At 43.7% G+C, this 27395-nt stretch overlaps 2 protein-coding genes across 2 annotated transcripts in view; both read right to left on the minus strand.

The window, feature by feature from the left end:
- The window catches only part of LOC121005748 (E3 ubiquitin-protein ligase TRIM11-like), a 53845-nt gene extending 52161 nt beyond the window's left edge, over window positions 1-1684 (minus strand). Inside the window, 1 exon segment of the mRNA XM_040438518.1 lies at window positions 1379-1684. The gene's annotated coding sequence lies outside the window, so the exon portion shown is untranslated.
- LOC121005826 overlaps window positions 1-20679 on the minus strand; it is a 301607-nt gene extending 280928 nt beyond the window's left edge. Inside the window, exon 1 of the mRNA XM_040438598.1 lies at window positions 20580-20679. The gene's annotated coding sequence lies outside the window, so the exon portion shown is untranslated. The remainder of the gene's footprint in view (window positions 1-20579) is intronic.
- Window positions 20680-27395: the final 6716 nt, after the last annotated feature.

Raw genomic sequence — 27395 nt, forward strand, 5'->3', positions numbered from 1 at the left:
GTTCATTTCTGAACGTTTAACACAAGCCCTTTCTAATTGCAAACACTGAGGCACTCCTTTTTTTTTTTTTTGCCATGAATTAACTTCCTGACACTGCTGTGTTTTCTCACTCACAATAGCCCCCCTTCACGGGAGCTCTGATGTACACTGTCTGTAAGCTTCTAACTTCACAGATTTTTACAGCTTTTCATCCCTGTTGCCAGCCGGGCATAACATTCTGTTTCACATTTTAACTGTCAATTCTCACATCCTGCCCAATTGTCTACCCATGTGTTAACTAGGAAATAATTTGTGGGACTAGACCGTGCAACAAAGTTTACATGTTGGCAGTGATAGAAACAGAATGATTTCAAAGTGGGATGCGACCGTACACTTACCACCCGGCCAACATCTCACACAGACAGATAATCTTAATACTTCTAAAATACTTATACTATATATACATAAGAGTTAATTCAAGCTTGTATCCTTCTGTTCCCGGAACAGATTTTTATTCATATAGTGCACTATCTCTTAACGATATGGACTCAATGAGCCTCTTACAACCAACATTTGCGTGTCCCAGACATCGCAATCCACCGAAATCATAAATAGATGGTTCGACTTACTTGAATGAGATTTTGGTCATTGCTCCCAGATCCAAGGAGGACAAGAATTGATGTCTTTCACTGTAGACCTGAAGAGATGACCCTCCCAATCTCGGACTGAGCCCCCAAGCTGTTAGGAAATTTACTCTCTTGCCTAACTGTGTCCCTGACACATGATTTCGGTGATCAGCTTGAATTAAACCTTATCCAGGTACCGGGAGAATGAAGAAGATAACACTGAAGACGTGTGTAGTTCTAATCCATTCTGGTTTATTCCACAGTTGGCAAACAGTTATAATAGAGGGGGTTGAGCTTCCTTGACATCCAATCATATGTTAGCATTAGTATTCGACCTATGGTATCGATCACACATGAGCTCTGCATTAACATAATAGATGACTCCTAGTAACAGCATTTGACCAATCAGGTATATACACATAAGCTAGCAGACACTTGAGCCAGATGACCTTATATGGCTAGGACTGTTCAAACTTACAAACTAAGGAATGTATGGATATCCTGAAGCAGCACAGGAAGTTTCACACATTCCTTAAGGGGGTAGGGAGATATTGGAAGTGCACTGACCAAATGTAATACACGTTGCTGAATAAGACAAAATGGAGTCACATATATCCCTTCACAGCTGAACCACACTAGACTAGAGCTAGGCTCCATAGATGTTCTGCTCCTGTAGATGTTAGCAGCACATGATGAAACACAATCTATAACAAAGCACATACGGTACATACACTACACTAGGTATGCAGCATCGTTAACATGAGAATTCTCACCTGTAGTGTCAGCATGGGCAGAAAAACCTCTAGACTTTCCTTAGTAGTAACTTTCACAAATGTGTCTTCAAGGGGAGTCCCCCATGATGATCATTCAAAGGCAGGAAGAGCAGTGTCCTTCAGCTAGCACTGAATATCTCCACTTTACTGGCTTTTATACTCACAAGATCCAGATCTCCTGGTTCAGCATCTACAGTATTTAGTGTTGGGGAGGGTCAGAGCACAGCAAAGGGACTTGAAAAATGCTGCACACAGAATCTACCTAACAGGGAAACAATAAAGCCTCCATGTGAGGCCAGGATTAGAAGGGCACAGTCCCACCCCTTGTGTCCTCCCACTTCCTGGTACATCACAGTGGTTCAAATCTCTAGGACTTGCTGATCACCAAAGTTGTAATTGCCTGGGAAACCAGTTATTATATATAAGAGAAGCGGCTGCATTACACATACCGGTATCAATCACCTAAATTATATAGAATTGTCAGACAACACCAGCAAACACTAACAAACTATCACATGAGCAATGTATACATATAAAAATGTAATGCAACATAAAAAGCTAGTGAGCGTACAATACATCCCAACCTGCTGTAACTGCCACACAGAGCAGAAATCTAAACTATATCATGTTAATTCCCCTACAGCCCCGCCGCAGGAAAATGAAGCATTACACAGTTTGCATATCATTTTTGTTCACATTTACTGGAGAAAATCTCATGACGCGTGCGTCCCAACTGTCCCTGATCCAGCCAGAGAGACTTCAGTTTTGACTTCTGTCCCTCAGTCCCAGGACTGCTGCTGCATGTCCCCTCTGCAGGATAACTAATACAATGGTGATGTCATCGCGCCTGCTGTGCCTGGAGACCAGAGCAGTCCGGTGGGAATGTGGGAGGGATAGGTGAGGATTCAATTTAGAGGGAATAAAGGGGCATCATACTGTGTGGGGGCACTTAATGGGGCTCATCATTTATGGGGGGCATTATACTATATGGGGGTTTCATAGTGTGTGGGGCACTTAATGAGACATCAAACTGTGTGGGGGCATTCTATTGCGTGGGGAGCCTTTATGGGCATCATACTGTGTCAGGGGCAATACAGAAGTATCATAAGGTGTGCAAAGGCACTATAGGGGTATCATACTATGTTGGGGGCACAAAGGAGCATCATACTATGTCAGAAACATTAAGGGGGCATCATACTGTATGGGGGCCTTTAGGAGACATTATACTGTGTAAAAGGCAATACAGGGGCATCATAAGGTGTGCAGAAGCACAAAGAGGGCATCATACTATGTCAGAGGCATTAAGGGGGCATCATACTGTGTCAGAGGCAATACAGGGGCATCATAAGGTATGCAGAGACACTATAGGGGTATCATGCTATGTTGCGGGCACAACGGAACATCAAACTGTGTGAGGGCCATAAGGGAAGATGGACAGAGCTGTGGTGTTCCGGGTCTGTACATCATCTACTTCCTGGAACTGCAGTTGCAGGTAACAGCTGATTGGTGGAGTCCGATACCCCCACAAATTGATATTGATGACCCCTTTAATACTGCACTGTCCAGCAGTCAAACCCTCACTGATCAGATATATATGGCATATAAAATAGATCCTAGGTTCTCAACCTGTGGTAGGTGTATCTCTTATAAGCTCTATAGTTGTAATAATTTGGGATCCCCTGACCAAGACACCCCTCAGTGGAGCCACTGCATGTGTCTGTCTGTTGTTATATATACAATCAGTGACAAAAATGCACCTAAATAGGAATGTTGGATTGCTGGAAAACTCAGTATGCAGTTAAGGGCTCATTCACACGACCGTATGTGTTTTGCAGTCCGCAAAACGCGGATCCGCAAAAAGAAAACAAAAACAGATGATATCCGGTGACTTCTCTATTGCATCCTTTTTTTTACAGGTCCATTGTAACAATGCCTGCCTTTGTCTGCAAAACGGACAAGAATAGGACATAGGTTCTATTCTTTTGCGGAACGAACATGTGGACATACGGAAACGGAATGCACACAGAGTCATTTCCGTTTTTTTGTGGACCCATTGAACTGAATGTTTCATAAAAAAGGAAACAGACAAAAAATGTACAGTTGTGTACATGAGCCCTCAGTCTCAGCCAAATATGTACAGTAACTAATTTCAGTTATCATCTGATTAGACAGTGGACCTTGCCACAAGACGGCATAAAAGTGCTTCTTCCACTGCTCTATAAAACGGCTGTCAGAGGCTACTTTTGGGTAGTGTACCTCTTATCAGCGTTTGTTGACTGCTAGACATGCCTGTACAACACACTTAAAGACATTTTGCCCAGTTGGCAGTCTTTCTTCCTTCAGGCACACCTTGATGTTGGGGGCGCCTGTCTGATGGTAGTTTGGGTGCTCTTGGTGTTAACATTTGCATGGTGCAAAACAGGAAAATCACAGAAAAAACTAAGATAAAAACATCCTGCACGATATGATATACAAATGTGCGGATGTCCGATGTCCCTGGCCATATTATTGAAGAAAATCACAGAAATAAGATAATAATGCACTTAGTAAAGTAGATGCAAGCATTATATATGGACAAAGTCCTCACTCTGATATGATAATTTACTAAGAGCATTATTATCTTATTTCTGTGATTTTCTTCAATAATATGGCCAGGGACATCCGCACATTTGTATATCATATCGTGCAGGATGTTTTTATCTTTTGTTTTTTCTGTAATTTTTTTTGTCTATGTAGTATTTGCTTGAGGGAGTGGCACCTTCAAGTGTGAATGCGCACCCATTTTATCTTGGGAGTAGCATTCCTCTGCACTTTTTCCCTTCCTATCCAATAGAACGCCTTGATTAGGTGGTACATATAGGTGTGTGTGCTCCTCCTCCCATTGGTTGCTTGATGCACATGGAAGTGACTAGGAGCAGCACACCATATGTGCGGCATCTGCGCTCCTGAACATAGAAGCCCAATGGCTTAGGTAGGTTTAGCGTAGGACCCGCCTGACCTGAGACCACCTTGGCGCTTGGTAGGCGGGCTCAGATATGTTTTGATCAAAATATATTGGCTAGATGGTGCAAAACAGGACATGCAGACTTTGAGAGGAGCTGCATAATCAGCTCAGACACTATGTTAAAAATGACAGGTTCCCTTTAGGTCCCTTTCACACGAGCGAGTTTTCCACGCGGGTGCAATGCGTGACGTGAAAACATTGCACCCGCACTGAATCCTGACCCATTCATTTCAATGGGTCTGTGTACATGAGCGTTGTTTTTCACGCATCAGTTCTGCGTTGCGTGAAAATCGCAGCATGTTCTATATTCTGCGTTTTTCATGCAGCCCTGGCCCCATAGAAGTGAATGGGGCTGCGTGAAAAACGCATTGCATCCGCAAGCAAGTGCGGGTGCAATGCGTTTTTCACTGATGGTTGCTGATGGTTTTCACTGATGATAAACATTCAGTTTTTTATCACGCGCGTGAAAAACGCATCAAAACGCATTGCACCCGCGCGGAAAAAACTGAACAACTAAACGCAACCGCAGACAAAACTGACTGAACTTGCTTGCAAAATAGTCACTGAACGCACTCTGACCGCATCCGGCCCCAATCCGCAACGCCCGTGTGAAACCAGCCTTAGGCATCTTTCACACTGGCGTCCCCGATTTGCTCCTGATGCGTCCCGGGTGCATTGCTGGAAACCTGCGCAAGTGTGCACGGAATTTCAGTTTTGACTGCGATTGCGTTGCGTTGTTCAGTTTTTATTGCGCGGGTGCAATGCGTTTTGCACACGCGTGATAAAAAGCTTAATGTGGTACCCAGACCCGAACTTCACTGAAGTTCGGGTTTGGGTTTGGTGTTGTGTAGATGTTATTATTTTCCCTTATAAAATGTTGCTTGAGGGGTTAAAAAAATAATAAAATGTACTCACCTCATCCACTTGATCGCGCAGCCGGCATCGTCTTCTTTGTTCTTCTTTGAGGACCTGCAAAAGGACCTTTGGTGACGTAATCAATATCAGATCGGCGGGGGTGCAAAACCCCGAACCCCCACCGATTAGCTGTATGAGGAGATGGTGTGTGCAAGTGTTGTCTCCCTTCTCTTTTCCTGCTAACTGCTGCTTTGCCATAGACATAGCAGCAGTAGCAGGAAAAGAGACGTGAGACGGCACATGCGCACTGCGTGTGCTGTTTCCTCATACAACTAATCAATGGGGGTGCTGGGGGTCGGACCCCCGCTGATCTGATATTTATAGAGAACCCCTTTAAGCCCGATAGGATAACATGAGAGAGGTCTTGATGTTGCAGATTTTCTGGAGGAAAATTCCACCATGTGTAACACCCCAGAGTTGTGTTACTACACACCTCTACCCCGCTACTATCTTCTAAGAGCTTTTACATTGTCATCTGGTATAATTTATATTATGTCTTCACAAATGTGCATGTAAAACCATGTTAAATACAATTGTTACTGTAATTTTCCAGGTTTACCAGCAGGTGGCAGCAATGCATTGGCAAGGTACTAGTCCTAGTTTAGTATATCTAAGCTGGAATTGATTATTCCAGCTTAGCTCCCCCTCTGTGGAGGTGTGAACTGTTCCCACATCCTGCACCATGGGTGGAGAAGGAAGTTAGAGTCAGTGTGCCAGCCACCCCTGTTGGGGAAGGCTGTGTGATAGCGTTCAGGAGAACCCCTGCATAGGGAAGACAGCAAGGATCTTGTCTCGGCTGAGACCTGATCATATACCCAGGCTGAGCACCTTCAGCCTCAGCTGGATGAAGAAGCAGAAAACTAACTACAACCTCCAGAGTTCCAGGAAGAAAGCATCCCCTGAGAAATGATCTGTGAGTTAAGTCCAGAGACCTAGCAGAAGCCATTCCTCCTCAGCTAGTCTGTCCCCACAAAGCAGAAGTTATAGAAAAGTGCAGAAGATGAGTTCCTGCCACAATTACAGAGCTACCAAGCAGACAAATTATCCTGCATGCTCGTATTTAAAGTGCAGAAGTGTTTATTCCTGCCAATGCTTGCCAAAACCTGCTGGGACCAGAGACCAAAGCTGTATACTGCTTGGATACAAGTTATCTTCAGTAAAGAAACATTTGAACTTCACTTAAATGTCGGACATCATTTCTGCTGCAAAATTCCTCTATTACTCCTATCACCACACTCAAATTTATTGCAAGTGAGCCAGGAGCCAGGAGTCCAGTCGTACCCAGGTAGGAGACACCGTTGATACAATGATCACCACCCTATAGAGACATTATAGGCCATTACACCACTCTGGCATTCCTAATCTGGGACGTGCATTATAACACCTTGGAAAGGCCCTGGGATAGTACCCTGCACATGCTGCAATTGGCGCCACGACAAATACAGACTATTATCCACCTGCATCCTGTCCCACTGCATACCCCAAATTCTGCTCATTGCACATGGGTGAGTGCAACAGAACCACAGCTAGTTTAAAACTTGAAGTCCAAGCCACCCGACATGCAATATCTTCAGGGGCATAGAGGCAGTTCCACGGTGATACATATTTGAGGGCTTTGACTTAAGGGGCTCTCTTGAGGGCTCTGCCCATAATTATTCATACCCCTGGCAAATGTTGACTTAAAGTTACTTTTATTCAACCAGCAAGTTTTCTCAAATGTAAATAAAAGCTGAGAAATGTTTTTTTTTTTCCACAATAATGCCTCTTGTACATCGTCTTATTATCTTTTGGGAGACACCTATGTCATTTCCCGTGAAAAAATTACTTGCTGGTTGAATAAAAGTAACTTTAAGTCAAAATTTGCCAGGGGTATGAATAATTATGGGCAGCACTGTATATATTTATATTATATTTACAGTAAATTACATTTTTATTAGGGTGCATTCACACGATTACATATTTGAGTCTGCATTCGTTCCGCAATTTTTCCATAGCAAAAAAGATAGAGCACTTGCGGACAAGAATAGGCATTTCTATCATAGGGCTGGCCGTGTGCGTTCCGTAAAATGCAATTATGGTTGTGTGAATGCACCCTTAAAGTGATAGGTCCCAGCCACACTTCTTGCACAGGGGCCCTCTGATATAAGTGTCTGCCCCTGTAACCATTGCTGGTTTTACAGTACATAATAACCACTAATGCAAAACACTGTCCAAATGGTTTGGTATTTGTCTGGTATTTTTCATCAGTATTTGTAAGCCAAAACCAGGAGTGGAACCTCCAGAGATATAGTCTAATGGAAATATTAGAAATACTGATGACATGTACTGACCAAACACTGACTGTGTGACAGTGGCCTAAAAGAATATTTTTTTTACTTGAACAGCCCTCACCACGCCACTGGCTGACAAGACACTGACTGTTCATGTACATGAGACTTTTTTGACCAAGTGGTCAAACTTTATATAAAGCCAAATGCAGTATTAAACATTGAAATACGGTTTTGGATGCATTGTTGCCCCTGTGGTTTCAGCATGTGTTTCAGTACCAACTCTTCTAAGATGTATTCAGAAACGGCAGTGGCCAAAACACACCAAAGGCCGGTCAAAAACGCTGCATGTGAATATACACTTAGGGGCCCATTTAGGAACTGATTTATGCTACTTTTGTGGCCTATATCGTTTGCAGATTTTTTTTGCAAGCCATTTTACGACAAAATCTGCGACTTTTCCCTTCTCACGCCACTTTTCCGACATATCTAAAAAAAAGGAGGTGTGGCATGGCGGGGAAAGAGGGCGGACATGCAGGCCCATGTCATTCATCATTTCCTGTGGCAGTTTTTGACATAGAAAATTACTTAACTGTACACCAGCAAGGGAGCAGCACATCCTGCTGGAGGAAGCACCAACGTTATATAAAGGCCATGTATTTTTTTTAAGCGCTTTTGAACTTGTGCATTCAAAAATGAGCCATGTAAATATACCCTGACTGACTGTGATCTGCACACTGGTAATGCTCATATATCTGCATTTCTTTATTTACTACGGACCGCCTCCTTGACTCCAAAGCCCAGAATGAGCAGGAATTTAAATAGGTAAATTAAAAATTATAACAAATTATTTTCCAGATTGCTCAGCATTTTATATATACCGCCATATAGTGACCATATTGTTGGGGAGATACCAGTTCTAAAGCACTGACCAGATGGAAGTCACATCTGTCTTCTGTCCTGACATGTGTTAGTAAATATGATTCTTCTATTCCCCATGAAATAACATTTCCCTGATTCGTTTTCTACCTCTGTATTTCCTCTTGGATGAATAAGACTAGGCCTAGATGAAAACATTTTGTGATGCAAAAAAAAAAATGCAGTCAGTTGCGGTACAAAAGTTTCCATGTAGGCTGGCCTTATTCATACATTTCGAGGAGGAATAAAATAAAGTTTTAAGAGGAAACGTTCTAGAATTGTTAGGAGCAATACAAGGTTTTACTATAACCTACATATCAGGGAAGATCACAGGTCCTCTATAACTCCAGACATTCACAAGCGATGTGTCTTAGATTGTAGACATTCTCTTTCCTTTTCTTCTTTATCTGACTCAGAACCGGACATCATTGGACCCTTGCTTCTTTTGTTAGAAAAGTGTGGACCAGAACAGCCTTTCTGACTCTGTAGAGACTGTTAGGCCCATTTCACACGAGCGAGTTTTCCGCACGGGTGCAATGCGTGACGTGAACGCACCCGCACCCGCACTAAATCCTGACCCATTTATTTCAATGGGCCTGTGTACATGAGCGTTGTTTTTCACGCATCAGTTCTGCGTTGCGTGAAAATTGCAGCATGTTCTATATTCTGCGTTTTTCACGCAGCCCTGGCTCCATAGAAGTGAATGGGGGTGCGTAAAAAAAACGCATTGCATCCGCAAGCAACTGCGGGTGCGATGCGTTTTTCACTAATGGTTGCTAAGAGATGTTGTTTGTAAACCTTCAGTTTTTTATCACGCGCGTGAAAAACGCATCAAAACGCATTGCACCCGCGCGGAAAAAACTGAACAACTGAACGCAATCGCAGACAAAACTGACTGAACTTGCTTGCAAAATAGTGCGAGTTTCACTGAACGCATCCGGACCTAATCCGTCACGCTCGTGTGAAAGGGGCCTTATGGTAATCAGTCCCTTCAGAAGTCATATCAGCCTTGGTCATATAAGTTACAGATGTCATATCAGCCCTGGTCATATAAGCTCTGGGGTTAGCAGTATAAGCATGTACAGCAGTAATATCAGTCCCTAGCATAACAGTAATAAAATCCCCCCCCCCCCCCATCCCAATCCAATAGTCCATAAAGCTGTAATAATATCACTTCAACTCCCCCAAACACAATAGTCTATACCAGTGGTGGGCAAACTTTTTTTTCAACTGAGCCAAATATCGCCAAAACCATGATTGAAATTTCTTTGGAGAGCCACATTTTTAAAACCTAAAATATTGCGTCAACAGTACCAGTGAGGACTATTAGGGCTCATGCACATGACCGTGTGCCCGCCGTTGCCATATTGCAGGTCGCATATGGCGGGTCCGCAATACACGGGCACTGGCCGTGTGCAGCCCGCATCAAGGACCCATTCACTTCAATGGGTCCAGGATCCGGAACATGAGTGCTACAGAGTGCTTCCGTGGTGCTTCTGGCTGTGCCTCCGCACCGCAAAAAAGTAGCGCATGCACTACTTTTTCGCGGTGCGGAGGCACAGCCAGAAGCACCACGGAAGCACACTGTAGCACTCATATCCCGGATCCTGGACCCATTGAAGTGAATGGGTCCATGATGCGGGCTGCACACGGCCGTGTGCAGCCCGCATCATGGACCCATTCACTTCAGCATGCGCTACTTTTTTGCGGTGCGGGCAGTCGGATGCGGATCGCGAACCCCATTCAAGTGAATGGGTCCGCGATCCTCATGCAGCTGCCCCATGGTCTGTGTCCGTGCATTGCGGACGGACCGCTATTTGCGGTCCAGAGCACAGGCACGGCGCCCTTACATTCGTGGGCATGAGCCCAGAGTGTGTTTTTACATACTTTTATATGTACTTTCTTTTATTTGGATCTTGATTATTATTTCATTTTATCTTTATCATTTTTTACTTTTATTAAACTTGTCTGCAGATGTGGATGTAATGTGGATGACGCACTTATGGGGGATATCTGTGGATGACGCACTTAGGTGGGATATCTGTGGAGGGCGCACTTATGGGGGATATCTGTGGAGGGCGCACTTATGGGGGATATCTGTGGAGGGCGCACTTATGGGGGATATCTGTGGATGACACAAGTAATGTATTAGTGGGGGGAAGGGAGGAGGCAGGGACACTTGCGGCGGGGCCGATGCAGTGCCTGGCGCTGTGCACACACCGGGGGCAGCTCCTACCTTTCTGCTGCAGGACATTTCGCTCCTCCTGGACCTGAGCGGCGGCCTCTTCACCACTCCTCACATGGCCGGTGTTCTGCAGAAAGTCCGCCGCTGCCCGCCCTTCTGCTGCTGTGCGCAGCGTGACATCTCACCCTCCGTCATGCGCCTCCTGCCCCGCCTGCCTGCTTCATTCATAAAGTGGAAGGAGCAGACAGACGGGGCAGGAGGCGCATGACGGACATTTTGCAAGCTTGAGCGGCGCGATATGGCTGCGCGGCCGCCCACCCGCCAGCCCGCACCAAAGAGCCGCATTCAAGGATAAAAAGAGCCGCATGTGGCTCGCGAGCCGCGGCTTGCCGACCACTGGTCTATACAGCTGTCATAGTATTGCCCCCTACTGCCCTGCACAATAGTTAATACAACTAAAGTATAATAATATCCTCCCAACTCCCCCTAAAACAATAGCCAGTATCTCAGTTCTATTAGTCCCAATTCCCCCAGCACAATAGTCTGGATGCAGTACAATAGACCAGGGTATTTGCAATTTAATTTTATTGCTTTGTATTGTACCCAGTATAGCTTTTGTATAGATCAGAGTTAATGATCCTGGCTCTGAGCCTGCAGGAAGTTGGAGGGTAGAGTTAGGTCTGCCTCTAACTCAGTCAGGCTGCGTTCACACGGGCGAGATTTCCGCGCGGGTGCAATGCGGTAGGTGAACGCATTGCACCCGCACTGAATCTGGACCCATTCATTTCAATGGGGCTGTTCAGATGAGCGATGATTTTCACGCATCACTTATGCGTTGCGTGAAAATCGCAGCATGCTCTATATTCTGCGTTTTTCACGCAACGCAGGCCCCATAGAAGTGAATGGGGTTGCGTGAAAATCGCATGCATCCGCAAGCAAGTGCGGATGCGGTGCGATTTTCACGCACGGTTGCTAGGTGACAGTCTATACACTGTATTATTTTCCCTTATAACATGGTTATAAGGGAAAATAATAGCATTCCGAATACAGAATGCATAGTAGGTGATCAATTGAGGGTTAAAAAATAAAAAAAATTAACTCACCTTCTCCTCTTGTTCGCGTAGTTCTCCCGGTCTTCAGTTCTTTAAAAAGATGAACTATGGGCTAAAGGACCTTTGGTGACGTCAGATCACATGCTCCAATCACATGGTACATCACCGCGGTGATGGACCATGTCATTGGAGCATGTGATCTGACGTCACCAAAGGTCCTTTAGCCCATAGTTCATCTTTTTAAAGAACTGAAGACCGGGAGAACTACGCGAACAAGAGGAGAAGGTGAGTTATTTTTTTTTATTTTTTAACCCTCAATTGATCCCCTACTATGCATTCTGTATTCGGAATGCTATTATTTTCCCTTATAACCATGTTATAAGGGAAAATAATAACATCTACACAACACCGAACCCAAACCTGAACTTCTGTGAAGAAGTTCGGGTCTGGGTACCACAGTCGGTTTTTTATCACGCGCGTGCAAAACACATTGCACACGCGCGATAAAAACTGAACATCGGAACGCAATCGCAGTCAAAACTGACTGCAATTGCATTCCTACTCGCGCGGGTTTGCCGCAACACACCGGGACGCATCCGGAACTAATCCGGACACGCTCGTGTGAACCCAGCCTCAGTCTGTTTTTCAGCAGAGGATGTGAGAAGAAGCTACAAGTGGTCATTCCTCACAGGATTAGGCCAAAAGTTCCAGAGATTCGCCTTCTCTGAGGACTCTCTACTGAGAGAAAGAACTCACCATTTTTACAGTACTCCAGAAAGAGAGAACCCAGAAGGTCCAGAATCTGTATCACCGAGCACTGGAGTCAGTCAGTAATGTATTTTGCTGTTTAAGGGCTCATGCACACGACAGTATGCAAAACACGGATCCGCAAAAAAAATTAAAAGGGTGACATCCGTATAGCATTTTTTTTTTTTTTTTTTTACGGATCCATTGTAACAATTCCTTTCCTTGTCCACCCCTGCCCTGGCCCAATGGAGCATTAATGTTAGCTTTGCCACTGTGATAGACTGTTACAGACAGAGCCACTACCACTTCCACCCTCCACTCCTACAGGGCTTGCGAGCGCTCTGTACAGTATTAGAATGTATTGGCTCAGATGAGCCGAAGTTATTACTTTGCGAAGTCTCGCGAGACTTTTTTTTACAGTAGAAATTTATTTAAAACTTTGCGAAGTAATAACTCTGTCTTATCTGAGACAATACATTCTATACTGTACGGAGCGCTCACTCCATACAGTATTCAAACAAAGTATTATGCAAATCGACTTCAGATGTTTCATCCGAAGTCGATTCGCTCATCCCTAATTGTCAACATACCTTTCCCCCAACATAATAGTCCTTTTATTTGTGAGTCTACTATACTGAGGGGATTTACTGGTAACTCACCCAATCACTCTGGCAGTCTGGAACCATGCATGTACTTGGCTACTGAGAAGAGGAACGGCCGGGACCTCAGCTCACTCTGTGATTGGCTGAAATTTCAGCGAATGTGGATCTTCTGGGAGGGAAGAAATGCAAATGAGCTCTTAACAAGCTCTGCCACTAATGCCACCAGATGTAAGGCAGCTATCCTATAAGTCAATGTTCAGCTCTTAAAATAAGCCTTGAGACATGACTCAGATATTAAATAAGCCAGCACCTCATCTGCAGACAGCTGTTTTGGGGTGATTGCCCCTCATCAGGGCAGAGCAGATAGTACTGGGGACTGTGGATCTTCTGGGACGGTAGTCTCCCCAGGCTGCAGTGAGAGGAGGTGAGTGGGGGGAGTTACAGTTGCTGCTACTGTCTGCACACCATCCGCCATTCTTTTCTGTTTCTTTGTCACTCCAAGGAGTTTCCTAGAGTTCACTCATCCAGCCACAAAAAAGGAGGACTCCTGTCCATCCATCGAGGCCATCCACAGAAGAGCAGAAGTCAGGAAGCTGGAAGTGTGTCCAGCCTAGTCATCCTTGTTTCACGGACACTGCTTTCCTGAAAATTGGCTTCCAGATCATTTTCTAAGAACAATCTGTGAAAACCACAGACCAAACAAAGATGGCATCGGGCTGTGTCCATGGTTTTTACGGATTCATAGGCTACAATGTGCATAAGGGATCCGTAATCATGGACAATATAGGGCATGCTTCCGCGGTGTTACCATGGAGCCATGGTCTGTGGAAAAGCACTGATGTGTGAATATACACATTAAACGTCAGTGGTTCTGATTTATCATGCCTGCACTCCAGAATTCTGGCCTTAAAAAGTCGCAAAATATGACTTGCGATTTGCAAAAAAAATTGCGACTTTTTGCATTCTTACAACACTTACTTCAGTTTTGCTATGTGGGTGGAAAAGTAGGCGCGTTTAGCTATATTAATGAGTTTTATTCCAGATTTAGGCCCAGTACTCATTTCTGTTTTTCACTGACGTGTACTGTCTGCATTTTCCATGGACATCACAAGTACCCATTGATTCAAATGTGTCTGTTCACATTTCAGTATTTTTTTACTGATCGTGGGTCATTAAAAAAAATCACGGAGACGTGCACCGTGATGCGAACCAAGCGCGCCCATTGAAGTCTATGGGTCACTGAAAATCACGGACACAAAACAGATGTCATCCATGGTGCGTCCGTTTTTCACCGAAGCACAATAGGAGATACTTTGGAAATTAGTTTTCAGCTGAGCAACGTCAGTGAATTACGGATGACACATGGATAGTAAAAACAGACACACGGACTAACCACAGATCCTTCACGGACACCTTCACAGATAAAACACTAATGCTTTTTTTCACGGACGTGTCACTGACACGGAAATGTGGACGAGGCCTTATCCTTAAAGGGGTATTTCCATCACAATGATCATAGTTTATTAGGTGCCAGTAATCATTTTTGCAAATATGTTGTAATATCAAATTGCCACCTTTCTTGATAAAATTCCCTCCCTCCTACCCCAGTGTTGTACTTTGGTTCCCCATTGTTACGGACACTGCTTCTCGGCCGAATCCATGGGCCCGGCTTGCGCAGAAGAAACACTTTTTTCCCATGGCCGGCCACTCATTGCATTTATGAACGCGCAAGCCGCCGGGCCGCCGCGCATGCGCAAAGCTTTATTTCTTTGTGCCCCGTCTAATACAGAGCCGCGCATGCTCTGTTTGCAGCGCGGACATCGGCGACGGACGTGCAGAGAGAGAGACAGGACATGCAGAGAGAGAGGACAAGCAGGAGAGGTATAGGAGGATCGTGACAACTTCAAAATAAGTGAGTATCATTTTTACATAAATAAATTCACCACCAAATCCACCAATGATATTATCCTAATTGACAATAAAAGAGAGTTACTCAAGAAGTCAGGAGGAACTCCAATGGATGAGATTATGGAGTGGAGGGTCGCAGATGGAGGGTATATTGTGGGACAGATAGAGGACATTATGGAATGGAGAGACACTGAGGAGGACATTATGGAATGAAGGGACTCAGATGTAGGGTATATTGTGGGGCAGATGGAGGACATTATGGAATGGAGAGACACTGGGGAGGATATTATGGAGTGGAGGGACGCAGATGGAGGGTATATGGTGGAGTAGATGGACGCTGATGGAGGACATTATGGAATGGAGAGACACTGGGGAGGATATTATGGAGTGGAGGGACGCAGATGGAGGGTATATGGTGGAGTAGCTGGACGCTGATGGAGGACATTATGGAATGCAGTGACACTGGGGAAGACATTATGGAGTGGAGGGATGCAGATGGAGGGTATATTGGGGGGCAGATGGCGGACATTATGGAATGGAGGGACAATGGAGAGGACATTATGGAGTGAAGGGACGCAGATGGAGGGTATATTGTGGGGCAGATGGAGGACACTATGGAATGGAGAGACACTGGGGAGGACATTATGGAGTGGAGGGACGCAGATGGAGGGTATATGGTGGAGTAGATGGACGCTGATGGAGGACATTATGGAATGCAGTGACACTGGGGAAGACATTATGGAGTGGAGGAATGCAGATAGAGGGTATATTGTGGGGCAGATGGATGCTGATGGAGGACATTATGGAATGGAGGGACACTGGGGGAGGACATTATGGAGTGGAGGGACGTAGATGGAGGATATATTGTGGTGCAGATAGAGGACATTATGGAATGGAGAGACACTGGGGAGGACATTATGGAGTGAAGGGACGCAGATGGAGGGTATATGGTGGAGTAGATGGACGCTGATGGCGGACATTATGGAATGGAGGGACACTGGGGAGGACATTATCGAGTGGAGTGACACAGATGGAGGGTATATTGTGGGGCACATGGACGCTGATGGAGGACATTATGGAATGGAGGGACACTGGGGGAGGGCATTATGGAGTGACTGAATGCTGGGGGAGGACATTATGGAGAGCATAGACACTGGTGGAGGACACTATGGAGTGGAATGAGGTTGGGGGAGGTCACTATGGAGTGCCTGGATGCAAGGGGAGGACATAATAGAGTGCATGGACACTGGGGGCGTTCACTATGGAGTGCCTGGATTCTGTGGGAGGAAATTATGGATAGCATGGACACTGGGGGAGGACATTATGGAGTGCATGGACACTGGTGGAGGTCACTATGGAGTGCATGGACACTGGGGGAGGACATTATGGATTGCATGGACACTGGGGGAGGACATTATGGAGTGCATTAAAACTGGGGGAGGTCACTATGGAGTGCCTAGATGCTGGGGGAGGACATTATGGAGTGGATGGACAGTGGGGGAGGACATTATAGAGTGCATGGAAACTGGGGGAGGTCAATTATGGAGTGGAAGGAGGCTTGTGGAGGACACTATGGAGTGCCTGGATGCTGGGGGAGGACATTATGGAGTGCATGAACACTGGTGGAGGAAACTATGGCGTGGAAGGAGGCTGAGGGAGGTCACTATGGAGTGCCTGAATGCTGGGGGAGGATGGGATGGGGGATGAGGAGGTTGGAATGGGAGATGAGGAGGTTGAGATGGGGGATAGCTACTTTGGGAAGGAGGATGTGGAGGTTGGGATGGGGGATAGGTAGTTTGGGATGGGGGAAAGGTAGTTTGGGATGGGGATAGGGCATGGACGGATGTGGGGCGGTGTTGCACTTGCCACAAGATGCTGTCCACTTGTCTTCTGGCCTCAAACAGCTGGTCGGGCGTAAACCGTTCCATCACGGGGAGCAACGATAACCAATAGTGATGCACTGGACCCATTTGCGACGTCAGCACCGCCCCCTCCTGCAGACGTCGCACATTGTCCTCCAAAGTGGCAACTCTATTGGTGAATCCCATCAAGGACCCGTAAACGAGCCTTGTGAAATCCTCGTAGTCCGCCTGACGGCTCCTACCGGTCCTCTGGCGACGCATCAGGGCCTCAAATAGCGAGGCTAATGTAGCCATCGTTGCGTTGCCAGAGGACACAGGTAGGGGAACATTGAGGTCCTGACCAGCTGCTTGAGCAGGACGAGAGGGACCCGCAGTGGGCGGCTTTTCAGGGACCGCCTCCTGTGCGACCGCCTCCTGTGGGACTTCACAGGGAGCATCGGGTGCCTGAGTACCGCTTGATGTTCTGTAAAGCAAAGAAAAAAAAAATTGCAATTAGAGAACCTCTGGATAGACTTGGCATGCTACATGGAAAGTTGCATAAAAAATAATAATTCATACTGTACAGAGATAGAGCCCATACAGAGAAATGTCTTTGTACAGTATGATATTTTTTTTTTAAAGCAACTTCGGATGTATGATCTGAAGCACGCTTTGCTCATCTCTACTCCACCAAATATGTGGATGTCCCGGACAGAGTGCCAAATGACAGTCTACCTGGGCCACACACATACATTGGAGATCATAATTCATAATTTGTATAAACATTATATCTTACCTTCTCAGCTCTAGGGTTCTTCTTAGGAACCTCAATGCGGCCACATAATGGTACGGCCGCTTGCGGGTTCCTCCAGACCCACTCGGGCGCTTAACCTCCTCGTTGAAGTTTTTCTTGAAGCGGTCCCTCATTGACCGCCACCGCACCAAAATAGTCATCCCTGGCACCAAAAAAATTAATAAAATAAAAAATTCATCTTTAACCTCTTAAGAACCGAGCTCATTTTCACCTTCAGGACCAGGCCATTTTTTGCAAATCTGACCAGTGTCACTTTATGTGGTGATAACTTTAAAATGCTTTGACTTATCCAGGCCATTCTGAGATTGTTTTTTCGTCACATATTGTACTTCATGACACTGGTAAAATGGAGTAAAAAAAAAACATTTTTATTTATAAAATAATACCAAATTCTATAATACATTTTAATACCTCCAAAGATAGTTATTACTTTACATTTCACATATGTCTACTTCATGTTAGGATCATTTGGTGAATTACATTTTATTTTTGGGGGACGTTACAAGGCTTAGAAGTTTAGAAGTAAATCTTGAAATTTCTCAGAAATTTTCAAAAACCAACTTTTTAAGGACCAGTTCAGGTCTAAAGTCACTTTGTGAAGCTTGAATAATAGAAACCACCAAAAAATGACCCCATTCTAGAAACTAAACCTCTCAAGGTATTCAAAACTGATTTTACAAACGTCGTTAACCCTTTAGGTGTTCCACAAGAATTAATGGGAAATAGAGATACAATTTCAAAATTTCACTTTTTTTGGCAGATTTTCCATTTTAATATTTTTTTTCAGGTACAAAGCAAGGGTTAACAGCCAAACAAAACTCAATATTTATGACCCTGATTCTGTATTTTAAGGAAACACCCCATATGTGGTCGTAAACTGCTGTACGGGCACACGGCAGGTCGCAGAAGGAAAGGAATGCCATACAGTTTTTGGAAGGCAGATTTTGCTGGACAGTTTTTTTTACACCATGTCCCATTTTAAAGCCCCCCTGATGCACCCCTAGAGTAGAAACTCAAAAAAAGTGACCCCATTTTAGAAACTACGGGATAGGGTGGAAGTTTTGTTGGTACTAGTTTAGGGTACATATGATTTTTGGTTGCTCTATATTACACTTTTTGTGAGGCAAGGTAACAAGAAAAGTTTTGGCACCGTTTTTTTTTGTTATTTACAACATTCATCTGTCAGGTTAGATCATGTGGTATTTTTAAAGAGAAGGTTGTCACGGACGCGGCGATACCTAATATGTATACTTTTTTTTATTTATGTAAGTTTTACACAATGATTTCATTTTTGAAACAAAAAAAATCATGTTTTAGTGTCTCCACACTTTTTGTTCGCTTGCTATTACACTTTTTGTGATGTAAGGTGACAAAAAATGGTTTATTTAGCACAGTTTTTATTTTTTATTTTTTACGGTGTTCATCTGAGGGGTTAGGTCATGTGATATTTTTATAGAGCCGGTTGATACGGATGCGACGATACCTAATATGTATACTTTTTTTTATTTATGTAAGTTTTACACAATAATATCATTTAAAAAAAAAAAAAAAAATCATGTTTTAGTGTTTCCATATTCTGAGAGCCATAGTTTTTTCAATTTTTGGGTGATTATCTTAGGTAGGGTCTCATTTTTTGCGGGATGAGATGACGGTTTGATTGGCACTATTTCGGGGTGCATATGACTTTTTGATCGCTTGCTATTACACTTTTTGTGATGTAAGATGACAAAAAATGGTTTATTTAGCACAGTTTTTATTTTTTACGGTGTTCATCTGAGGGGTTAGGTCATGTGATATTTTTATAGAGCCGGTCGATACGGGCGATACCTAATATGTATACTTTTTTTTTATTTATGTAAGTTTTACACAATAACAGCTTTTTTAAAACAAAAGAAATGATGTTTTAGTGTCTCCATATTCTGAGCCATAGTTTATTTTTATTTTTTGGGCAATTGTCTCAGGTAGGGGCTCATTTTTTTCGGGATGAGGTGACGGTTATATTGGTACTATTTTGGTGGGCGTGCACCTTTTTGACCACTTGCTGTACTTTTTGTGATGTAAAGTTTTTATTTATTTATTTTTTACGGTGTTCATCTGAGGGGTTAGGTCATGTGATATGTTTATAGAGCTGGTCGATACGGACGCGACGATACCTAATATGTCTATATGAATTTTCCTTTTTTTTTTTTTACTATTTTTTTTACTTTATTTTTGGAAAAGGATGTTTTTTTTTGTTTTATTGAAACTTTTAATTTTTTTGTAAAACTTACATTTTATTAACTTATTTTTTTTTTCACTTTATTATTTGTCCCACTCTGGGACTTCAACATTACAGGGTCTGATCCCTGTTTCAATGCAGCACGATACATCTGTATTGTGCTGTATTGAACTGTTAGTGTCTTACACTGTAAGACGCTATCAGTTGCCTAGGAGACCCAGCCTGGGGGCTGGGCCTCCTAGGCCTCCGTGCATGCCAGGCCCCAAGCCTTGGAATGGCTTGGGACTGCCATGGCAACCATCGAGTCCCCGCCACAGCAGCTCGGGGACCCGATGTATGAGGCGAGGGAGCGCAAACCTCCCATATGCGTTATCGCCGATGCTGGTGGATGCAGTAGGGATCCAGCTGACAGTAACAGCCGGATCTCTGCCGCTGATCGTGGGACCGCACGCGGGGGGGAGGAACGACTGCAGGACGAGAACACTCGTCCTTTAGCGCTAAGTGCCGGCGATTTAGAACGAGCATTCTCGTCCTGGGTCGTTAAGGGGTTAAAATACATGATTTTTGACATCGAAAATGGTTTACTATTTGATTGAACCTGCCACAACAACAACAAAAAATATATTGTTGCGAACTCGGTGGCAGTGACCCACTTAAACCAGACGGAAAACACTTTTGAGAAATAAAGCAGACGTGTATGCTATATACAAATGAAATACGATATACTTACGGCACTCATCCCGTTGAGTTTCATTGAGGTTGTTCCAATTTGGTACAATTGCCTCTCAAATCTGTAGCCAGAGGAGCCAGAGTGATGGTCTGCGTGGCGGCGGTCGGTGTGGTCCCACAATAGTGGATGGTCCTCCACAGTCTGGATAAGGAGGTCGTTGTCGATCCAAAAACTGCTAACGTTCTCCTCAACCGTTCTGGCGGAGCCTCAGGAACCCTAAAAAAATAACATAAAGTTAACATAATGTTTTAAACATTTGGAATTAAAAAGACTTTGAAAATACTCACACAACCATGACCGCCGCATGCTCCCAGTCTTCCTCTGGCTGAGGCTCGACCATCTATCTCGGAGTGAGCGTGGTATTACGGCTGCGATTACATGATGCCCGGCGAGAAAAAATAATTCATGGTGTGGTACGAAGAAGATAAAAATGACACCTTTAATTTTCAGGAAGAGCCAAGAGCTTACTGTAAGCAGGATGTTGAGAATCCTTTCTGGGTCTTGTGGTAAATATCTGCAGGGACAATCGCTATGGTATTTTTGGGAAGAAATTTTAACCGATACATAGCCATACATACTGCTGACAACATAAGTTGAAATGGGTTGATACATTTTGTGACTGTTCTGCATTTCTTTTCACGTTTAAAGTATTGCGTCACTTTTTTTTTTTTTCAGTCATGGCCATAATCGTGTCCCTGTAACATTCACAAGCCCTTCTCAAGACCTCAACCTCAACAATCCTTTGTGCTTCAACTACTATAATGTGAATTATGCGGCCTTATATTTGGACAGGGCAACAGATACCCGCAAAACCGTTTCAACCTAATTTCCAAGATGTATCAGCGGTTCGAGAATATATGTCGCTCGTGCATATTTCGGGAAAGCATAAGGCTGACAACGCTTTATCCGTGGATCGGTCTGAATTTTTTGAACTTAAATTAGATTTGCTGAGCCGGTTGTAAACACTATTAACATGATTGTGTATTCAGTTCATGAAAACATTATTGAAATAAATAATAGAAGGAAAGTTTTATATGATTTTCAATATGAATAATTATGAAATTACCCGTGTTATTAAAACCGACTTTCACGCCCGTCGCATATTTAAAAGTTGTATTTCCGTGCGATGTATTACCTAAAAATAAAATCATCGACCGCCCGGTGGCCTACATTGTAAATACAGACAATTCGTATAAGCGGGGATGACACTGGATTTTAATTATATTACAGCCTGACGTCGTATCTATATTTTTTGACAGTTATGGATTATCGCCGTCGAGTGAGCTGTTTCCTGCTGAATTTATAACATTTTTATGCAAAAATTCTAAGACTATAAGGTATCAAAACAGACAAATCCAGGACGTCGCTAGTTCAGTCTGCGGCCATTACTGCATCTATATCTTACATTGTATAGCTAAAGGAATACATTTTGAAAGTGTATTAAAAATGTTTACGAGTGATTTTAGAAAAAATTATTGTGTTGTGCGCTCCTTTGTAGCGATGCGCATGAAACAATTATGTATACGCTGTTGTAATTACACACAAATTTGTCGGTCCCTAAGAGGTTGTTAAAAATGTTGACGTGTTGTAAATAAAGAAGAATTTATAAAACTTTTTAAAATGATTTCAATTTTGTTATCCTTGATTTTTTATCGTTGCTATTATAATTAAAAGACGCCCGGCCGTGTAGTATACGTCTTTTGGACATACCCAGGCATGCCAATATATAAAAGTCATATCAAAATAATATCAAAGTGATATCAAATCACAAAATGATAAAAAAGTGGTATAAAACCGTATCAAAATGTTATAAATGGGATATAAAAGCTTATCATTTGATGAGGACTTATAAAAAGATATGTAAAGCTTATCATTTGATATAAAATGTATATTAAACCATATTAAATGATATGAAAATCATATCAAAGTGGGAGGCAATTAGGCGTAGTTTGGGGCGGCGAGGGGAGAGAAATGGGCAGATCTGGGCGGAGTTAGGGCATTTCTGGGAGGGGTTATGGTGTGAAAAAGGGGCGGGGCACCTGTCACTTTGAGTTTGACGAGACATGTCCCACTATACTACTGTGGCCATTGGGTCCCCGCGCTGCTGTGGCTGGGACCCGATGGCAGGAAAGGCAGCCCGATGCCTTCCTTAGGCATCGTGGCTGCCTTCCGTGACAGCCTGTGAGATCCAGCCCCACAATACAGAAGTATTGTGATGCATTGTAAAGGGGATCAGACCCCAAAAAGTTGAAGTCCCAGAGTGTGACAAAAAATAAAGTGAAAAAAGTGTAAAAAACTGTTTAACAAATTTAAAAGTTTCAAGTAAAAAAAAAAAAAAAAAAGTCCTTTTCCCAAAATAAAGTAAAAAAACTGGCAAAAAAAGAAAAGTAGACATAGTAGGTATCACCACGTCCATATTGACCGGCTCTATAAAAATATCACATGACCTAACCCCTCAGATGAACACCGTCAAAAAAATAAAATAAAAACTGTGCTAAAAAACATTATTTTGTCACCTTACATCACTAAAAGTGCAAGCGATCAAAAAGGCGTATGCCTCCCAAAATAGTACCAATCTAACAGTCACCTCATCCCGCAAAAAGAGAGCCCCTACCTAAGACAATCGCCCAAAAAATAAAATAAAACTATGGCTCTCAGACTATGGAGACACAAAAACATGATTTTTTTTTGTTTCAAAAATCATATTATTGTGTAAAACTTTAATAAATAAAAAAAGTATACATATTAGGTAGTTCCACGTCCGTAACGACCTGCTCTATAAAAATATCACATGGTCCAACCCTTCAGGTGAACACCGTTAAAAAAAAAAAAAACTGTCAAAAAGCCATTTTTTGTCACCTTACATCAAAAAACGTGTAATACCAAGCGATCAAAAAGTCATATGCACCACAAAATAGTACTAATCATCTCCTACCAAAAAAAAAAGAGCCCCTACATATGACAGTCGCCCAAAAATACAAGATTACACTCACCGGTAATCACTTTTCCATGAGCCCATGACAGCACCCTTGAGAGAGCCCGCCTCTATCCAGGACAGGAAACAGGAACTTCCATGGAGAGTTTCTTAAGGAGGGACCCGGCATCTATCCACCAGTTATTTACCGAGAAACTTGTCCTATAATTCATACAAAAATCCAACAACTTTCTCTTTAGTCTATATATATTATTTTAATTTTAGTTTTTAACATTTTTTTTTTTTTACTTTTTTTTTGGGGGGGGGGGGGGAATAATAGCGGGTGCTGTCATGGGCTCATGGAAAAGTGATTACCGGTGAGTGTAATCTTGTATTTCCCTTATGCCCATAACAGCACCCTTGAGAGATGACTAGAATAGAAACTAGACTTAGGGAGGGATGACAGCCTGCAAGACTTTTCTTCCAAAGAATAACTGATCCTTGCCGCCTAGATCCAGTTTGTAATGACGGAAAAAGGTAGTAGGTGATTTCCAAGTAGCGACCCTACAGATTTGTTCTAAGGAAGCTTCGGCTTTTTCAGCCCAGGAAGTGGAGAAGGACCTAGTTGAATGTGTCCCAAGCCCCAAAGGGCAGGGTTGTCCTACTGAGGAATAGGCCAAGGAAATAGCTGCCACAATCCACCTGGAAAGAGTTCTGGGAGTAACCTTATCGCCTTTATTCTTCCCAGCAAACTGCACAAAGAGCCTAGAAGACTTTCTCCAGGGTTCAGTTAGCTCCAAATATCTTAGGAGGCATCTCCTGACATCTAAACAGTGCAATTTAATTTCTTTCTCATTATTTGGCTTTTGACATAAGGAGGGTAGGTCTATGTCTTGTGATCTATGAAAAAAGGAGACGACTTTGGGAAGAAAAGAAGGTCTGGTTTGAGAATTACTCTGTCGTCCAAGATTTTAGTTTAGGGAGGTAAAGTGGAAAGGGCAGATATTTCGCTTACTCGTCTGGCCGAGGTGATAGCCACCAGAAAAGCAGTTTTGAAGGATCATATCTTCGCTGGTAGGTCCAGCAGAGGCTCAAACGGTTGCTCCATCATACTGGCCAAAACTAGGTAAGGTCCCATGGAGGAGCAGATGTTCTGGGTATTTGCCTAGTACGATTGACTGCTTTAAAAAATCTTCTTACCCAAGCATGATTGGCTAAGGGGGAGTCGAAATACGCACTAAGGGCTGACACGTGAACCTTAAGAGTACTGATTCTCAGTTTTTTGTCTAGGCCGCTCTGCAAAAAATCGAGAACCACAGGCATTAGGGGGGGGGGGGGGGAGGGGGGTCCAAAGGGTCTATTGGGACACCAGCAAATTTTAAGAAGTTCTTCCACACCCTTAAGTAAATGGACGAAGTAGTGTCCTTTCTACACAACAGGAGAGTATTGATCACATCTCCGGACAGGCCTTTCTGTTCTAGTATGGCCCTCTCAGATACCAGGCAGCAAGGTGTAGGGAAGGCATATAGAAGGTTGTCTGGCCAGGCTTGGGAGAAGGCGTCTATGCCTGTGGGCGAATCCTCTGGATTTAGAGAAAAGAACAGATGACATTTGCGATTTTCTCTGTTTGCGAACATGTCTATCAAGGGTTTGTCCCAGAGATGTATTATCTGATTGAATACTGCCTGATTCAAACACCATTCTCCTTGATGTAGGCGATTTCGGCTTAGAAAGTCTGCTTTTCCGTTTTCTGCACCTTTTAGGTGCACCGCTTTTATGAAGCTGACTGAAGGGACGATTAAAGAGAAGATTTCTTCTGTAATAGACATGAGGACTTTGGACCTTGTCCCGCCCTGCCTGTTTAAATAGGACACTACCGTGGTGTTGTCTGAGAAAATTTTTACCACTTTCCCTTTTAACTTGGGGAGAAAAGCTACCACAGCCCGCAGCACCGCTCTTAATTCTCTTGCGTTTTGAGAGTCCCTTTTCTCTTGAGGAGACCACTCTCCCTGAGCAACTTCTACTTGGCAGTAGGCACCCCAACCCATGGGACTGGTATCTGTTGTAATTGAGATTTGTTCCTGCAGAGGAGTCCTTGAGAAAGGTTTGATGGATCTAACCACCACTGCAGGGATTGGATGACATGGGATGGAAGATGCAGTTGGGTCTCCAAGGGGGATAGGGGCCCCTGCCATTCCTTCAGAATTTGCCATTGGAGTTTCCGGGAATGTAGTAATGCCCATTTAACTGCCGGGATTGTGGACGTCATCCTGCCCAACACCACCATCCCTTGCCTTATTGTTCTGTGTCTTGATGTAATTAAAGATTGTACACCTTCTAAAATTTTGGAGATTTTGTTCTGGGGAAGTAGGCAGCGTTGTTTTATAGAGTCTAGAATTAGTCCTAGGAATACACAGCTTTTTGATGGGGTTAGGCTTGATTTTTCCCAATTTATCTGCCATCCTAAATTCCCTAATATTTTGATTATTTCCCTATCGTCTAGGTAGGGAATTGCTAGGATATCCTTTTCTCTTATATGAGCCATTACTTCTGCCATTAATTTGGTAAATAGCCTGGGTGCCTGGGATACCCCGAAAGGGTCTATTGGGACACCAGCAAATTTTAAGAAGTTCTTCCACACCCTTAAGTAAATGGACGAAGTAGTGTCCTTTCTACACAACAGGAGAGTATTGATCACATCTCCGGACAGGCCTTTCTGTTCTAGTATGGCCCTCTCAGATACCAGGCAGCAAGGTGTAGGGAAGGCATATAGAAGGTTGTCTGGCCAGGCTTGGGAGAAGGCGTCTATGCCTGTGGGCGAATCCTCTGGATTTAGAGAAAAGAACAGATGACATTTGCGATTTTCTCTGTTTGCGAACATGTCTATCAAGGGTTTGTCCCAGAGATGTATTATCTGATTGAATACTGCCTGATTCAAACACCATTCTCCTTGATGTAGGCGATTTCGGCTTAGAAAGTCTGCTTTTCCGTTTTCTGCACCTTTTAGGTGCACCGCTTTTATGAAGCTGACTGAAGGGACGATTAAAGAGAAGATTTCTTCTGTAATAGACATGAGGACTTTGGACCTTGTCCCGCCCTGCCTGTTTAAATAGGACACTACCGTGGTGTTGTCTGAGAAAATTTTTACCACTTTCCCTTTTAACTTGGGGAGAAAAGCTACCACAGCCCGCAGCACCGCTCTTAATTCTCTTGCGTTTTGAGAGTCCCTTTTCTCTTGAGGAGACCACTCTCCCTGAGCAACTTCTACTTGGCAGTAGGCACCCCAACCCATGGGACTGGTATCTGTTGTAATTGAGATTTGTTCCTGCAGAGGAGTCCTTGAGAAAGGTTTGATGGATCTAACCACCACTGCAGGGATTGGATGACATGGGATGGAAGATGCAGTTGGGTCTCCAAGGGGGATAGGGGCCCCTGCCATTCCTTCAGAATTTGCCATTGGAGTTTCCGGGAATGTAGTAATGCCCATTTAACTGCCGGGATTGTGGACGTCATCCTGCCCAACACCACCATCCCTTGCCTTATTGTTCTGTGTCTTGATGTAATTAAAGATTGTACACCTTCTAAAATTTTGGAGATTTTGTTCTGGGGAAGTAGGCAGCGTTGTTTTATAGAGTCTAGAATTAGTCCTAGGAATACACAGCTTTTTGATGGGGTTAGGCTTGATTTTTCCCAATTTATCTGCCATCCTAAATTCCCTAATATTTTGATTATTTCCCTATCGTCTAGGTAGGGAATTGCTAGGATATCCTTTTCTCTTATATGAGCCATTACTTCTGCCATTAATTTGGTAAATAGCCTGGGTGCCTGGGATACCCCGAAAGGAAGCGCTCTGTATTGATAATGGCGGATTTCTCTGTCCATGAGAATTGCTACCCTCAGGA

This window comes from Bufo bufo, chromosome 1, assembly GCF_905171765.1.
Source record: "Bufo bufo chromosome 1, aBufBuf1.1, whole genome shotgun sequence".
In the NCBI taxonomy this organism is placed as follows: Eukaryota; Metazoa; Chordata; class Amphibia; order Anura; family Bufonidae; genus Bufo; species Bufo bufo.